Genomic DNA, 17,162 nt, shown 5'->3' with positions numbered 1-17,162 from the left:
CAACAGGGAGAAAGTGCTGTCGCCACACCTGTTTTATTTGTTTTTTTAAAGTGTGAAGGGCATTGGTTTGAGGTTACCAGACTTACTGTGTTCCCTTATGACCCACTTCTTTATGATCTTTTATTTGAAAGAAAAATGTCTCCTGATCACCTACTGGCTTAAAAAAAAAAGGTCAAATGAATGGTTATTGGATGCTTTAATACGCGTATTCTCCCAATACTATATGAACTCGCTGGAAGTAATCAAAGCTGAAACTAGCTGCTGTCTGTAAACATCCGAGCCAACTTTAATGCAACAGAAGCATTCGGTAAATTCAATCATAGGTGTGTTCTCCCCTCCAGCACTGTATATTGTTTCTGAGGATGGCTGCGGATTGACGTACAAGTTGTCTGAACTGAGCAAGAGTATTCTAGAGGCTGAAACATAAAGAGCAATTCACAGTCGGGTCGTGTACGTTTGAGGCAGGTACTGACTGTTCCCATGGAGTTAAAATGTGTGAGTCTGCTGTATTGCTGATGAGCTCATTTCCAGGCCATTAGGAACCTGACTGCACCGCTGTGACTGAAACAAAAATCTGCTGTATTCTATATGTTTCACAAAATAAACTTGGAAGAATGGAAGAATATAATGGATCATTTCAAAAATGATCTTTCTACACCTTGCAGATTTTATTCTTTAGAAGTCAGCTGTTCAGTGAATTCTGATCATGAGCTGCTTGTTAGAAAAACAAAATTTTCACGCTCCATTTGTAAGCATCCCCGTTGGTTACAGACAGCCTCATATTTATGTTAATTTACATGCTGATTGAGTAGCTGTGGGGAAACGCCCAACTGCTCAATTACTAACTTGCAAATAGATGGGTTTGGCATGTGGTTGATTATTATTTTTTTTTCTAATTTTGCAGTAATTATAGTTTCACATAATAGCAGGTATTACACATACCCCTCTGTAGACAATGGACTCCTCACACCATTGGCATGCTTTCTGTTTAATAAGGCTGAAGCAATGAGTTTAAAAAAAATCACCAGAGAGGCACTGATTTGGTAATCTCTTTTAGATTTTCTTGGACACTTTCCCTTGATTGATAATGAATTGCACAAACCTGACAATACGCACAGCTTCTCCTGCCTTCTCTCTCTTGATTACAACCATACACACACATGATCTTTTAAATTAACTCCAAAATCATTAGCAGTCGCTGTGATCAGTGGTTATTTCATTTGGGTCTGTTATTTCATGGGCCAGTAACTTTACTGCACAGCAGATATGAAATGCTGCCCCAGCATGGCTGGAAGCTGCTGTCAGGTCAGTATATTAAATTGTGTTATCCCAGGGTCATCCTTCCCCATTTTCAGGGAAGCTAAGCCAAAATCACTAATTCATGTGGCAGCATCTCTTACACAAAAAGGAAAGTGATGTGTAGTGAAAGCTGTTTGCTCAACAGAGACTTTTCAGTTCTATTTTGGCCTGCTGTTCTTTTGTTTTTGACTAAAACAATAAAAAGACCGAACTTGTCATTGTGCCAAAGCAAAATATTTTATTCACAGAGACTCTAAGACAAGGAAAGATTGAATCTCTTTCATATTTTCTTTGTGTTTTTATCTTTCAGTAGTTTAAGAGTTACAGGTAGACATCTCAGGGAACTAGGAAACACAATCCCTGTGCAGGTTGTAAAGAGGTAAGCAACTGGCAGTCTGAATATTGACCACTATAAAAAAGATTTTTTTGAAAAACACCAGAAAGACTTGCAAGACAAATTTGAAGTTGTGTTGTTTCACAGAGCTGCCTTTGCTTTTCAGAGGCAGGCATATGAACTCCGGGGGCTTCCTTAGAAATGTGGATGTGGATTCACATGTGAATTATTTGATGTAGTAATCCGGTACATTGATCCAGCAACTTTTACAATTAAACTCAGCAGGGATGTACGTCTTCGGCCAGTTTGGATATGTGTTCAGAGAGCAGCTCAGTCTGAGCTAGTAAAATGTACAAAGAATGCCCTTCAGCGTGTACCCGGGATGGTTTTTGTTCACCACATCGCACTCACTGGAAAATAATGTTGCTATTGGACGGGATTGATTTGACTTATATTTTTTGTACTTTAACTGCAAAATCTGTAAATCAAATAAGGTATGGTTGGTATAGGGGAAATCATTGGATAATTCCAACTAATATATATTTATGTATGGTTTAGTTTTAAAATACTTTGCAGCACAATAAAGATAAGAATAGAAAATTACAGCCATGCTAGTGACTGCACCATCTATCATTGTTATGTTACATTTCTCACAGTATTAAGATTGTGTTTTAGCTACAATGCTACATGTTCTTTCTTCTTTGTTAACCATGTAACCATGTTCTAGTTAACAATTAACTGAAAAAGTACACCAGAGATTGATGCGAATGACTATGTTTCAGCAAGCATTAGACAAATTAAAGATGCCAGACTCCATGATAATGACAAAAACAGGTTTTATCTGAGGTAGTCGTGAATAGTGTAACCAGTTTTATCCAATATTTTCCTATTTACAAAAAAAACCCTAAAAATCAAAACCAGTTTGCGGTGCAAGAGAAAAATGGCTCAGCACACTAGAATCATTTAATTTTTCCTTTGGTGATGGTGAATATCTGATTATCTTTTCTTCGTTGAATCTTGCATGTGAAAAACATTTGCATAACAAGCCAAAGATCATTTGTTATATCCTGGGAGGAGACAAAAGTCCTTTTGGGGATTGTTTCATGAAAGCATCTGGAATAAAAATCTGTCACATCAAATATGCAGAGCGAACCGCTGTGGCAACCCTTTGTGTATAAGAGAGCAGCAGAAAGTAGTTTCCCTTTCTCCAATGTCAAAGTCAGAACTGATAAATACTATCCGCCAGTTAAACTCCACCCTCTTTTTCACAATTCTTGTATTGTAAACTGTGATTTACAGATTACTCTAAGTAGGGATTAACTACTTCACTAGTTTAGCAATCTAGAAAAATGTCGCTCTAAGGCGTGTTGTTTTAAGCCCTTTGGTTGCCATTAAGAACCTTCACTGGATACCATCCATCTGCCCATGCAAACACCAAGAAGGTCCAGGTCAGGTCAGGTGGGGGCAGTGCAGATGCCTAAAACTCCCTCTCCCTGGCCACCCTCCTTGGTTCTTCTATAGAGAGACCAAGGCAGCCAAGAGATCTCTGCAGGGTGTCCTTGGTCTGCTCTGGGACATCCTCTTCATCAGACATGTCTGGAACACCTCATTTGGGAAGTGCCCAGGAGGCATCCTAGCCAGATACTCAAACCACCTAAACTGGAAGCTGTACTCTGAACAAAGCTGAGCCTGGACACCATTGGAGGAAGCTCATTTCAACCACTTGTGACTGCAGCCTCATTTATTTGGTCACTTCTACATCTTGTGACCATAGGTGAGGATAGGAACATAGATTGACAACCTAATTTTCATGCTCAGCTCTCTCTTTGTCACAACAGATGGATGCAGCTTCCACATAACAGCACATGACACACAAATTAATATGTCAGTCTCCTGCTCCATTCTTCCCACGCTCATGAACTCTGAGAGGTTGAAACTCCTCTACTCGGGGGAACAACTCATTCCCAACTTGGAGTGGGAATCCCACCCTTTTCTGGCTGAGAACAGACTTTGTGGTGCTAACTCTCATCCAAACTGCTTCACACTCTGTTGCAGACTTCTCTAGTGCAAGCTGGCGACCTTGTGTCACTAAAACAAAAACAAATAAACAAAGAAAAACATCATCCCACATCATCTGCAAAAATATGAACAGAGAGATCGAGTATCCAATCTTCAAGGCCAGCTTTTGATGAAAAAATTCTAATCTTAGCAATGCATTAAATGTGACATATTATTCTCATCTCCAACTTCATGAATTTATTCCTGGATGTTACTAAAGTAGCTTTGCATGATTTGTGTGCTAGTTTAAAATAATGCTTTTTTACTTTGATAATGGGACTCAGAGCAGCTCTTCAGTTCTACCCCTGTCTTCTGTTGGCTATCCTCTAATTACTTCTCATTGATCATAAACATCTAAAAGTGTTTTTTCCTAATATGTCATAAACTAAACATTTAGAACAATCCAGCCCCTGAGATTTCAGCTCATATGTAGATCTGAACATTTGAAATGTTGACCTTTAATTGGAGTTTTCAGCATTATGTGTGTGAGGTGTGAGTTTGAGTGTGCATACATGTATATATATATATATATATATATATATATATATATATATATATATATATATATATGGAAAGCACAACAAGTTAACTTTCAGTTCATCTTAGCAATCCCTCAGAACTGGCATCTACTCTATATACCATTGTGAGTTGAGACATGCCATCCAGTCAGATGATTTGGTTTTCTGTTGGTGATTAGGGGCTGCCACAGGTCCTTCACCTCTGGTCCATTACTTTGCCTTGCATCAGCTCTGGCAGAGGCAGCCACATTGTGACAGGTGAGATAGAGCCCCACCGGCCATCAGGGAGAGGTGACTTCTTAAAAATAATGACTGGGTATGTGCTATGTGATTGATGAGAATGAGATGACAGCTCGTAGTCCGTAGCTATATATGGACACCTCCTTCACAATGACATACCACGGGAGACGAAGAGCGAAAGAGAACATGTCATTTTAATATTTAAAATTTTCTGCTCCTGCAAGAAGAAAGTGTGGTTCAAGGGAAGGCGAGCAATATAATTATTATTCAGGGAGGCCAAGATGTTCCACCCAAAGTAACTCTTCTTTTATTTGATGTCATTTCTGAGGCACAATCTGAACCCGAGGACCTTGGGGATGATACTCTATAATACGATTATCACAAATTGTTGTTTTTACATTTGTGCTAATGCGTGTGTTGACTAGATAAGGGGCTAGAGGAAATTTGAAAACACAACTTACCTTCCAACGAAAGCGCTCGCAATCATTCTGTTTAACCCTCATTAATGATTTCTCCCTGCTTTCCTGGGCAGACAAGGTTTGATAGACATTTCTATGCAATTACTCCTATTAGTAGTAATCTGGCTGGGTGCCTACAGTACGTCTGGCTTTGGCCAGTCCTGCTCTGCTCGATGAAGGTAGTTCAATTTTTACTTTAAGGCTAAAAGGGTATATGGCGCAGTTTCAAACCGCTGCAGAGTCTGAAACAGCAAATCAAACAATTCATCTTCGTTTTTTTTTCTATCTGCTAGGACCTTCTAGGGTTTATTACTGGCTAATAAAAAGAATGTAGCTCCAATATGCCAGATTAGCAGTGGCATCGATACTGATATGATTATGCACTGATGTGATTACATGCCATTAAGTGACCAATGTAAATCCTTTTATAAAATTAAATGTTTTTCAGCAAGCCACATCAGCTCGTTTGCTGCCACTGCAAAATATCTGTACATGTGTTGCCTTATGTTAAGTTGATCTTTGTTATTTTTACACTGATTTCACAAGCATATTTTAAAGTTGGGAAAATCAGAGTCCTGGTGCGGTCTATCTGTACTTACTGTATGTTGAGTATCAGAATTGGTATTTGAAAAGCAAATGCTGACTTGGTGCATCCCCACTGACAACAGTTCAGACTTGTACCTACACTTGTTTTCCTCAAAACTGAGAGATATATTATGACAGTAATTCAGCATTACAGGAGCTGGTGGACATATTTCTTTCCCTAAGAGAGCCAGCGTAGCCATTTTTTCCTGCCTCAAATAACACACATTATCCACATCCAGACTCCCATCTCGACAGAGACATTAGGTCCATATCAATCATCTCATGTCACTTTTTCTTTGGAGGGGAAAAGCAAATAATTATATTTCCCCTCAAATACTGAACTCTTCCTTTAAGACACCTTTTGAGGCAATAGGATGGCCTTTTAGAGATAGGTGCGCTGGAGCTTCTGTATATCTTGATGGATTACACTGCAACACACTTGTCAGTTCTGTGTATCCTGATCCTCGCTGCCTCTGCGGCGTGTTCTCTTAGTAACAGTATAATCACGCTGTAGCAACATGGTAGTTTTGGCATAAAGCACAAGAAGAGAAGAATCACAGCAGGTATTCAGTTCAGGCTGGTCTTAATGAAGATTATTTAAAAGGCACATGATGACAGGAGTTTGATGGTGATGAATAGGACAGGAAATTAAAACAGAATGCCATTATGAAAAGAACAACCGCCCTTCTTCCAAAAGCAGCATCGTAAGGGATCAGACCCTTTATTTCTGTGACCTCTCCCAGTGTTAATGCCATTAGACCGAGAAATTCTTGAACCCGCAAACAATGCCGAGTAATCCTGGTTAGGGTTTGGCCAAAGAGGTTTTATTTCTTTCTGTACTCAAGGGGTGCTTGTCTTTTGATACCAGCGTCTCACTCACTCTGTTTCCCTTCTTCTTTTTATTTCTCTTGTTCTCTTTGTAGTTCGTTTCCTTGTTGTTCGCTGCACCTTTTCCCTTCTCTCCAAAAGCATAAATATCCTGCTAGCAGCCCTGCAATCCTTTGTGTCCTATCTCTGCCCTGCCTCACTTATGTGCTGCCTTGTAAAATAAAATATTATAGACTGCCATGGTAAAATGACATTAGGGTGCAATGATAAATGTCTAGCATAAAGCTCCGAACATGTCACATAAATGACAGAATTTGTTTAATGTGATATGAAATATGCTTAGGATGCAAGGGTGTTTAAGTTCCTTCGGGAAGCTGGCTTGGCATGCAAGTAGTAGAGTTGCGTGCATAAAGTCATAATGATGAGTGAGGCAACTGTGTGCATGTGTGTGTGTGTGCTTAAACCCCTCCTTTCTCGTGCTCAGTGCCAACCCTGTCGCTAACGCAGCAGCCCTCTGCATTATTTATCCCCACAGCAGTACAACCACTTTTACTGCTGCCACACAGCGGAGAAAGTGCACACCTTGCAAGACCTTTTTTATAAACTTCACTCCTTTCTTCCTCTCCCAGTAAGCCATAAGGATAAAGCACCTTTTTCCTTCATCTCTCCTTCTACCCTCGAGCTCCCTTTATGCTTTGTTTTTATCATAAAACGCCATCTAAATTCACTTATAATGGATATTGATTTGTCAAACAATAACAGCAGATCATTATAGACAGTTTGTGCAAAAGCTCCATAACCTTGAAAGTTGGAGGTGCTTCATGAGAGCTGATTAAACTGGTTGGCTTGTGCTTAACATTTCAATTTACTCTTCGGTGCTTTTCACTTTATATTCCACCTGCCAGCAAAGCAAATGGGACGAATAAGAAAAGTGTCTTATTGCCTCCTTATACTGTAATGGAAAAATAAAAGAGGGTTGACAGTGGAATGTCATCCTAACTAAATAAATAAATAACAATGAATACAGCTCTTCCTTCCTTAGTTTTGTGGAAGGGAATTTCATAGTAAAGCTGCATAAACAATACAACTGACAGAAAAGTAATAGCAAAGTCAGCATCCAATAGCTGATGAATAAGCACTTCAGGAAGCTACATCCAATCTCAAACAGACCATAATATTACAAATGCAAAGGAGTCATCATCTGGTCTTTCTGTTTATCGATTTTCAACAGAAAATGGCTCGTCTGCATCACAGAATCTATTCAAATAATGGAAAAAAACCTTGAGCAAGGGCCAGCATAGGTAATATGGCAAAACACTTACTTTTAGTAGATAGCTTTGCTGTGTCACTTATGCTAAAAGTAAGATATTTAAATATTGCAGGTTCACCTCAGGGTATGTTGATAGTTTGGACACCACGTGGGCAGAAGCAGATAAGAAAGAAGCCAATGGCATTAGAGCAAAAAAGAAGAAAACAGAACATATTCTTTTTACAGCGTAAATGTGCCATTTTCCTTTTCTTTTTTTTTTTTGACTTGGCATCGTGTCAGCAAGCCATTTGCAAAGCTGAGATAACAAAATAGAATTGTATGGAAGAAAAGAAGATGAATTTAGACTAGAAGGGGTGTGTGACAGTCCAACATGAGGAGCAGCCACTTGACTTCAGTCAAGGTCACAAATTTAAAGACACCCCTCCAGCCAGAATTTCTCAAGTACAATGTTTTACCTGCATATACTGTGACTTTACAAGTTTTATGCAATCCTGTAACAGCCTGTATGTAAAGCATGAAACTACTTAAAACACCACCACTATGGTATGAGCTCTGCTGCTTAAAAAATAGTAGAGACAGTGGTTGTGATAGAACTGCTGTATTGGTATTCATTATATTCCACTGGCATACCTGATCAACTTGTCGATGCTATGAATGCATATTTACTAGGCTCTGCATTACACAGGAGCATGTTTAAGAGTGTAATTTGTTGGTGGTTAGTGTTAACAAGTGACCTTTCATCATGACAGGAATAGACACTAATGGCCATGTCATCTTTGGCTTCTTCTCTGTGGGAGGCGTTGCACTGCAAATAGGCAAGGTCATGCCATGTTTGCAGCTCTGGTCTTCCAGACATTCACACTTGCAGCTGTGAATACTAATGAGATGTGTTGTGCTGGTCAAAAGGCATTTTAATTGGCAGCCCAAATGTGCGCGCTCTCACTCACAGGTTGGCTCTCAGACCTCTGGCTTGAATAGAGGAAAAACTAATGCGATATCAGCAGCAACTGAGATCAACTGAGCACTGACAATTTGTACACTACACTGACTCGTGTAAGTGTAGCAGAAGCAACGCAGGGTATAAAGTTAAACTAGCATTCATTATTTTTAATGCAGTTCCTCTAAATGTATTACATGAACACAGTTTAAACAACACTAAGTAAAAAAACATTAATTAATTTTTCATGTGCATCCAAATCTGCCGATATAGAAGCTTCAACATTATATGTAGTAAACTGAGACATTTCCATATTAAATATTACATGTGATCAATAATGATACTAGATGTTCGGGATAAATAAAAATCTTTGATAAAACAGTATTGCACACTAACTACATCAAACATGCTTTGATATCACTGATGGCATGCTGTGTAGTCTTGTGTTGTTTTGCCTTTGTTTCTCACCTGTCTGGTTTGCATTTTAAAGCACAAGTCTGCAAATATGTCTATAATGTGTCTATGCAGGGACATAGATATTCCCAGGTAGCTGGAAAAGATGAGAGACCAGAAAAACAGTGGGGAAAAACGGCGTGATCGCTTTGATTTTGTGCAAAAACCTATTGTTTTGCAAAGACGACAGCTAGTCAGACATGCCTCAATCATCAGCATAAATGATTACAGCACTATACAGAAGTCACTGATTGCAAAAGCAATGACCAATGCATCGATTTTAACTCTGCTGCTGCTCCGTGTACTAAAATGGCCCATTTATAATCATGACATGTCCGACAAAATCAGCCTACACGTACACATGTATCAAAAACTATGATTGTGCGGTGAATATCCCATTCAGATCTGTAACAGCTGCAGAGTCGTAAACTGAATGCGCTGCATTGCTAGCGTTGGCTTCTTTTCTCTGTCTTATACGTGTCTTGCTTAAAGGGGCGTGGTCAGCTGGAGTTCCCGTTCCATTCAAAACTACAAACACTGAAACAGATCGTTTGGAACAGAGCTAAGAATCTGGTGTATGCAAGCACAATACAAAAACACATCTGCAGGGTAATCCCATCTGAAACTTGAAGTACACTTTCTGGGAATGTGTGAGGCTTTCAAGTTAAATATGTGAGCGTTGACGTAATATTTGCCAAAGGACCCTTGTGCAAGATACAGAACTCCAAGTTGCTCTGTGATGTGTTAACCCTATATTAAAACTGTTAATAAATTAAGACTATCTCGACTGGCACCAACCTTGGAAAAGGTGTCATTGCCATGCTCATTACAGACAGCTTTCTCCAAAGAGCAACTGTGACAAACTTCCGAAAGCAGCGATAGTTAATAATTGATCTACTTGCCTTTTCACTGTTGCTAATTAAATGTTAAATGAGAACTGATAATCCTATTCTCCTTAAGACATTTGTCATGCAGAGCAATGGTTTCTGTGCTATTTTACATTTCTGGTTTCTAGACAGGTTTGAGAAGTCATTACCTTCGACCATGTGACATCTCTGCTTGAAGTGGCAGTTCAGCGAGGAAGTGACAAAGACGGGGGACATGCAGGCAGGGTCAGTAGCGAGGATTTGCAAAATAACAGAACCCCTCTGTCAAGGATTTGTCAGGGTCTTTGTCATCAAGTGGCTGAAGAGGAGCCTTTCTGTCTGGTTGAGGTCTAATGAGATGTTGACCCGACCCTGGTCCTGTCTGTCAAACATCATCAGTCTTGACAAAAAGAGGCAAAGAAGGGCAAGCAGTGTCCCCCTGAATGCAATTCGCTCCTATAAAAAAATCCAGAGATAGAGATGTTGACAATCAGGCAACAACTGCATTTTTTAAAGAAAATATTCAGTTCAAACTGTGCTTTCGTCACTTGCACACACAAATGTGTATCGGAATAGCAAATAACTGTTGGGTAATTACACTTAATGGTACAGGCCCCCACCAATTAGCTAGTGAGGGTTAAATGGAACACTTCAGTCTCTGGAGGGTTTAGACAGCTGCGTAAATGAAGTTCATCTGAGGCATCATTAGAAAATGCTTTCATTCAGGAAAAATGGTGGTGATGTGATGCATGTCAACACACGGTTTCTGCTAATGAAACCAAGTTCATTGCTGTGAAGTTGTCTCGGAGCTGACTGGTATAGCGATTATCCCGGCTTTACCAAGACGTTCGCACTAGCGCAGAACGATACCTGAAAAACCCTGACGCATCTTGTACCTGCAAATGAAGAATGATAGTGCCATGAATATTTATCTGCTGTCCTCGTCACAATACTCCAGGGATTTTCTCTGTCATTTGTTTCGTGCACATACATATGCATCTAGAGCACCTCTGTTTTGCAGAGGTGAATGAACCTCTAATGTGGTACTTCATATTCTTCCGAAGCGCACCACCTCTTTGGCAGTGTGTCATCAGGTAGTCGATCAATCATGTCTGTAAACCATCCATGAGAGGGCCAGTGTCAATAAAGGAGGAGGAGCATGAAATGAAAAACCCATCTCAAAAACACAGCAGCAGTGAAAAACCAACTATTACCCATGCACTTTAACCCCCCCCCCCCCCCTTTTTTTTTTACAGCAACATAAAATATCAACATCAGACCCTCAAAACTGAAGATTTAGGTTCTCAGCTCTGAATTTTTAACCAGTCCTGAATAGGGAGCGCTGTTTGTGTGGGAGAGGCTGTGGTTAATAATAACTCCAACCAATAGTAACAACCTTGTTAACCCATAATACTGCGCAGTCAAAAAATAATATGGTACTTTTTAGTAAGAGGCATGAATCCCACATTTTTGTCTGCTGAATTGCCTCTTGAGGAGTCACAATCAACATTTCTCCCTCCATCGACATTGAGGAGACAGCTGCTTTTAACAAATCCCCTCTTAAAATAAAAGGAGAGAGGGTTGAGATGAAAAATGTTCCCATTTTTACGTGTTATTGATCAATATGAAACAGCTGTGGAACCGTAGAGTTAGACACACCTATGTATACCTGGGTATGCTACCATATACTTCAGTCTTTACAGTAATGTATGTTCAATACTACATTTGTCATAATTTGGCTGTGTGAAAGCAGGGAAGGACCCAAACGCAGACTTCTCAGAGTAAAGTAAACTGAAAAACAGAGCTTTATTTGCTAAATGGCAAAATAGTACAAAACTATACTGGGAATAAATAAGAAAACAAAACATACGGATAAGGACACAGAGAAACACACAACTATGAGTGAGATCGCGACACTGGAAAGACGAATACAAAGGGCTTAAATGACGAGGGAACAGGAAACACATGGGGAACACAACTGGGTCAAATTACACTCAACGAGACAGAGGACATAAAGCTAAACATAACACACGAGACGAGGTACCTTCAAAGTAAGAGAAGCAAAGCAAAACATGGCGCACACACACAGGAGACTACTAAATCAAAACAGGAAGTAATGGGAACAAACACACAGAGGCGCAGACAGACCCAGAGGCACGATCTGATATCGTCGTGTTGGTGTTGTTCCCAGATCTACATAGTAAATGTTGTTCCAGGATCAACATTGCAAGTGACCAATCAGAATGTTGTGACGTCATACTTTTGCAACTTTGGGAAAAACTGCCATAAAACAAAAAACTGTTCTTAAGCTGCGAGAAACCGCCTTTGTCCGCCGATCAACGGACCCTGACCCTAACCCTTTAATAAACGCTAAGCAGAATTGATATTGTCCTTGCAACATTGGAATTTCATAAATGCACGAATGGCTTGGCGTGCCAAAGAATAACGTCACAAGAATGTGATTGGTCACTTGCAATGTTGATCCTGGAACAACATTTACTATGTTGTTCCAGGAATAACACCAACACGACGATATCAGATCATCCGACACAGAGACATGACTGACTGGGGAAACATGGATAAGCATGGCAGGCAGGGGGAAACAGAATGAAACATGAGGAGGAAACAAGACACAAGAACTCACACAACCTATATAAACACAGACACACAGAGAAAGACACCGAGGGCAAAGACACAAGAAGAAAATACTAAAAAAAATTAAGGAACTAAACAGGGAATATAAGAAACTAACAGCAGAATAACTAAAGACTACTAATGAACCAGAACACAACCCATAATACAAAATACCACAAGAATACAAGAAAACACAAACTGCTGGACCAAAAGGACCCAGAACCATGAAATTTTACTGTTTCAGCCACTGATGTTAATAAAGTCCCTACAAGGTGTTTAAACTATCTCTCAGGTTTTGAAGGTCAGCGTTAGGAAGTATGGGGTAACATTATCTGTGTCTGAGTGTTATCTGGAGATTTGCATATGACCATAGATTTCAGCTGATAATCAAAAGGATTCTCATTATCTCAACCGTTTCCAAATTGTGAACAAATATCAGTGTGGGAGTTAGAACACTAAACTCTTGAGGATTCGCTGTGATGTAAAAATCAAGCGGCACTCGTATAATATGTGTGATGTTGCTCACTTATAACAAGATTAGGGCTTGTTAGCAAACCCAGTTCAACCACAACCTGCTTTATGGCCTCTGCTCATTTTTGTTTTACTCATCTGCAGCTTTTTCATGGGCAGCTTGTAACGGCACAAAGAGAGTGTGGGAACGTCATAACAAGCACCCTCTTTTCCACTTTACACCTTTATTAGAAAAGCATTTTCACAATATAAGCATGTGTAAGTTACAAAGTTAAACCAGTGTACTTTATTAAAGTAGCCCATTATTATAGCTTATATTGTTCTGGGTTTGCCAATACTATTTGAGACAAGTGTTTAATATTTAAGGCTTTGTTATAGTTTTAAAGACTGCAGTCAGTGGTGCTGTTGCATTGTACTAAATCACAGTGTGAGGTGTTTGTGATATTGATGGGTATATTTTTTATTTTGCTGATTAGGGTTCAGGGAACAGTGGTGCTCCTGATTTATTAAACTGTTTCATTCTGTCACTTCCTTTCAATCAGCTTCGAAGTTGATGGTCGTTACAGTGATTGCGATTCATCACATCAAATCGATCATTGCTTGTGTTACACACAAACTAACACACATTGTTACTCAAATAAGCTGCAATTTTAACTCAGCCTATTACTCATAAATGCCTTGTAGCCATTAGTTGGTTTTTGATGAACGGGAGGGGGCACAGAGAGATATTAGTGAAGGGCGAAGCTGTTGTCCACATACAGTAATTAGGAATGTGACTTTGTTTTGTTTATTCTCCCTCCCTGTGCACACACACATGAAAGGAGTAAAAAGTTTGTGAGACATATTCTCTGAAGCCCTGTTCAAGTCCAGGCCGAACGCTCTCTGCTTTTAAGTGATTATGTAGAACATTGCCTTTGGATTCGTGCGTGTTGCGTGTTTCTGTGGGCTCTGCTATATTTTTGGCTTTAGCAAATTAGAGCTGTGAACAACTGTCCTGTAGAAAGAAAGGTAGATGATGTGGAAATGAGGGGAAGTGCCCCTCTAGCAGGATGTGTTTAATGCCAAGGCTGACCTTCACGTAGACATATTAAACAACAACGTTTTAACTGTCAGTGTTGTGTTTCTGTGTGTGCACTATGGAAAAAAAATACAATTTGACCAAACACTGCGCACAAAAGAACAGCTTAAAAATAATGAAAACGGGATGCTTAATTATTTAGTTTTGTTTATATTTATTCCAGGACAAACCTCTGCATTTCAGTCAGGATTGTTGCATGTTCATTCTCATTCCTTGTGCAGTTTTCCTTATTGTGATCAAGATTTTCCAATTTTTTCCCCCTATTCTCACAGGTTTGCTATAGATTGTGTATGGTGTATATATGATACTGCTTCCTAAAGCCTTGAACATACTGGAAGTGGATTGTGGTGATGTTGCAACCAAAGTTTATAGAAAGTGAATAATATTTGCCGACTTCAAGTGACTACAGGCGAAATAACTGCTGCCAATGCAAAGTGGGCAGGACCTGCAGTAAACTTTAAGGCGAGCACCTGAAGAAACTACTAAAGTAAAGAATACTGTTGATTGACATATAACCTCCTAGTAAAGACATTAGAGGGTCACCTAGGCAACCAGAGCTGAGAATATCACAAGTGGCAGATTCAAAGTGATACGCGGCAAGCAAATCACTTCCAGTGTGTACACGGCTTAGATGTCAGCATTGTACCCTCGATGCTTGAGTTCTCAATCACCTGAAAATGCTTTCCTGTGTCATTTTGGTCGGGGTGTTGCTGGGCAACCTTAGCTTCATACGCCACACAACATCTATATCTATTCTCTTGTCCTTGTCTCGTGTGGAGACAGATGCTTTGTTTTATATTAGTGTAGATTTTCTCATAATTCTTCATTTCCCGAGGGAAAATTTACACCTCCTCCGTGACATCCTCTTATAAGGCACAAATCCTTGTACTGTAGTGGAAAATGTTATATTTGATGAAATTCGGGCAACATACCCATTGAGCGGTCACTTCCAGCTCCATCACTCATAATAGCGTGTTTGTGTATGAATTTGTCATCTAATATTGTTGCCATTTTTGTGCTTTTGGTGTACTTCCTCTGACCCTCACCTCAGCAATCATAAGATAAGATAACCTTTATTAGTCCCACACGTGGGAAATTTGTTCAATCAACATTTTGCCTGTATAAAGCTCGGCAGCTAGAGCGTAAATATAAAAAAATCTGGTTTAACTGTTGATTCAGAAATCTATAAATACCACGTACTTCAGTATAAAGACTCCATCAGCAAGGCCAAACAAAGCTTCTACTCTGGTATTATCAGTTCTTATGAGGGTACAAGGACTCTGTTTTCAGTTCTCAACAAGCTAATTCAACCCCCCAACGCTTTACCACCACACATCTATTCCTCTGAATCCTGCAACTCCTTGATGCTGTTCTGGACTACGAAAATCAATAAACATCCACCAGCAACTCAGATCAAATGTTGTGTCTACGCCCTCTCCAGAACCTTTTCTCCTTTTTGAGCCGTTTTCCACTTTTCATCTGATTTATCTGATATTTCTGATATTTCCGAGTTCATATGTAAATCAAAGCCTGCCACATGTCATCTTGACCCCATGCCCACGGGGCTTGTGAAATCCTGCCTCTCTTCTTTACTCCCACTCATCTCTGCTATCATTCACTCTTCTCTCACCACCGGTATCGTTCCCTCCTTATTCAAGACTGCTCTAGTCACTCCTATACTGAAAAAAACCTTCTTTAGATCCTAACAACTTTAACAACCTCTGTCCGATTTCCAATTTAACCTTCATTTCTAAGATACTCGAAAAAGTGGTTGCACCTCAACTTCATTTACACCTGGTTAATAATAACAGTATCTACGAGAGATTTCAATCTGGTTTTCGCTCATGTCACAGTCCAGAAACTGCTTTACTTAAAGTCACTAACGATCTTCTAATCGGAGCTGACTCTGGTCTTCTCACCATTCTCGTCCTTTTAGATCTGAGTTCAGCCTTTGACACCATTTCTCACTCTGTACTTCTAAGCAGACTTTCCTCTCTCGGTATCTCTGACACACCCCTCGCCTCGTTCCAATCATATCTCCTCGACCGTTCCCAGTTTATTCAACTAAGATCATCCCACTCTCGTCTATTCCCCGTCTCCTCTGGTGTACCTCAAGGCTCAGTTTTAGGCCCTCTTCTCTTCATGATATACATCCTCCCTCTAGGTACCATTTTCCGCAAATTTGATCTTCAGTTTCACTGTTTTGCTGATGACACCCAGTTATATCTCTCTTGCAAACCTGATTCCTCCCTCCCACCTTCCTCCCTTTCAGAATGTCTAAGTGAGTTAAAATCCTGGTTTAGCTCTAATTTTCTAAAGCTCAATGAGGATAAAACTGAGATCCTCCTTATTGGCACCAAATCCAACCTTTTGAAGGCGAACCATTTCTCACTCACCATCGATAACTCCACAGTTTTCCCTTCTCCTCAGGTTAAGAGCCTTGGTGTCATCCTAGACAGTTCACTTTCCTATAAATCTCACATCAATAATCTCACCCGTTCTGCCTACATCCATCTACGCAACATTAACAGATTGCTTCCTTCTCTTTCCACCCAGTCTACGTCCATTCTTGTCCACAGTCTTGTTACCTCCCGTATTGACTACTGCAATTCTCTTCTGCATGGTCTCCCCCAAAAATCCCTCCATAAGCTTCAACTGGTTCAGAACTCTGCTGCTCGCATTATCACCAGAACCCCCTCCTACCAGCACATCACCCCTGTTCTTCAGGAACTTCACTGGCTCCCTGTGAAATTCCGGATAATATTCAAACTTCTTCTGCTCACCTTCAAGGCCCTTCATAACCTCGCTCCTCCTTACCTTTCTGACCTGTTAACCACTACCTGTTCTGCCCGTTCACTTTGATCTTCTTCTTCTATCCAGCTTGCTGTACCTTCCTTCCGCCTCACCACCATGGGAAGCAGAGCTTTCAGCTGCTCTGCTCCCAGGCTGTGGAGCTCTCTGCCCCCAAAAGTGTTTTATCCTACTGTAAAGTGTCCTTGGGTGACTTGAAAGGCCCTCATAAGTAAAATTTATTATTATTATTATTATTATTATTATAATGTTTGATACCGAGCAATTTTTTGATTTTAAACATAGTGTTTGAATAAAAACAGGAACTGATAGAAGTTCAGCA

General features: G+C 40.0%; 1 protein-coding gene across 3 annotated transcripts in view; it reads left to right on the top strand.

Annotated features, from left to right (window-relative positions):
* asic2 (acid-sensing (proton-gated) ion channel 2) overlaps positions 1–17,162 on the top strand; it is a 421,555-nt gene that overhangs the window by 369,520 nt on the left and 34,873 nt on the right. The gene's annotated exons all lie outside the window — the stretch shown is intronic.

The sequence above is a fragment of the Rhamphochromis longiceps genome, linkage group LG4 (assembly GCF_057381845.1).
Source record: "Rhamphochromis longiceps isolate RC_006_pf linkage group LG4, R_longiceps_female_GT1.1, whole genome shotgun sequence".
Classification (NCBI taxonomy): Eukaryota; Metazoa; Chordata; class Actinopteri; order Cichliformes; family Cichlidae; genus Rhamphochromis; species Rhamphochromis longiceps.
The sequence above is the reverse complement of the archived record's forward strand: the minus strand, read 5'-3'. Positions and strand labels throughout refer to the sequence as shown.